Source organism: Astatotilapia calliptera, chromosome 6 (genome assembly GCF_900246225.1).
Source record: "Astatotilapia calliptera chromosome 6, fAstCal1.2, whole genome shotgun sequence".
Lineage (NCBI taxonomy): Eukaryota > Metazoa > Chordata > Actinopteri > Cichliformes > Cichlidae > Astatotilapia > Astatotilapia calliptera.
In genome coordinates this window covers 36704941-36706475 of record NC_039307.1, presented here as the reverse complement: position 1 = coordinate 36706475, position 1535 = coordinate 36704941, and positions in this window count along the sequence as shown.

Below are 1535 nucleotides of genomic sequence, written 5' to 3'. Positions count from 1 at the left end.
TAAATTCCCAAGGTAGATAAAAAGGACGACACATGATGGACAGTAGTTTCAGATTTGGTGTGCAGGAGCGTGTGAGAGGAACAACGTTCGCACTGTTGCACCAGTTGTTGTTCACCATTAAACACACGCCGCCTCCCCTTGACTTCCCCGAGTCCCGTGTCCTGTCCATGCGGTGAACCGAGAAGAACTCGGCCGGCTGGATGGCGTGGTCCGGCACCGCTGGGTTCAGCCATGTCTCGGTGAAGCAGAGGAGATTGCAGTCCCGAATGTCTCTCTGGAACTTTATCCTGGCCCTGAGGTCGTCAAGCTTGTTCTCCAGTGACTGGACGTTGGCGAGCAGGATGCTAGGCAGAGGTGTGCGGTGTGCACAAGCTCTCAGCCTGTTCCTGACGCCGGCTCGCTTCCCTTTGTTCTCCCTCAAGATCTCACTCGGCCAGCTCGGATCCGGAGTTAAAAACTTCGAATTGTGAGTATAATGTAGCACATCACCAATATGCAGCAGCATCCAGCTCACAGAAACTCTCAGGAGGTTCAAGTAGCCAGTCTGCTTGCACAACTCAATTGCTTATATATGATAAAAAAAAAATGAGGAAAACCTTTTTCATTCTGGATATAAATTTTTTCTCATTAGTGAATATTTTAGAAAATGTTGTGACGATTTTAACCAAAATTAACACTATTTCAGCAACTCTAACTCATGATGCAATTTGAAGAATTAAGAAAGCAAAAGAAAAAACAAAACAAACAACAACCATAGTTTTCATTAGGCCCGCTCTGTCATTGGCCTAATGAAAGCTGTGAGCCTTGTTTGTAAACTCTGTTTAATGTGTGGAATTTATTTGGGTAGTGTTTAGTCGTGTTACTGCCCGTGAGGCTAGCTTTAACATCTACTCATACATGAGCAAGTTATTTTCGTATTGGTTATTTGCCTAGTGGTTCACTATCGCTTTCTGAGTTCTGAGTTTTTTCCTTTTTTCCTCCTTTTCCTTAACTGATCTCCCTTGTGAGCAATGTTCCCTCTAAGCTGCGCACGTGCGCAATTGTGCACTGCTGGCACGGTCTCTGCGCACAGAAAATCTGTGTTGCGCACAAAAAAAAAATCTAACCTGAATTGAAATTAAAATAAATACGTTAACAGTTCTGTTTTGCAGTGTTAGTCAGTAAGTGACTGGCTGCTCCCGTATGGGATTAGAACGATGCCACCTTATCCCATAGCAATAATGCGATTCACATTTGTATATACGCAGCTAATCAACGTCGACAGGCTATGACAGCGTCCTTATGTGCCGACACCGGTGTTTTAGCTAGCAAAGCGGCGTGGCTGATGTGGAGTGAAGCCACGTTAATGACAACGTGTACAACCATTGAAGATGTGAGCAGGACAGACGGAACAATCGTGTTGCTAGGCCATGTAAAACCAGAGTTGTGATAAAAAATATATGCAATGTTTGTTTTTTTCCTGAATACTATCGTTGTTTATATTTACTGCGGGAAGAAATGGTAAAAACGGCATTTTATAAGGAAAACGCTCGAAA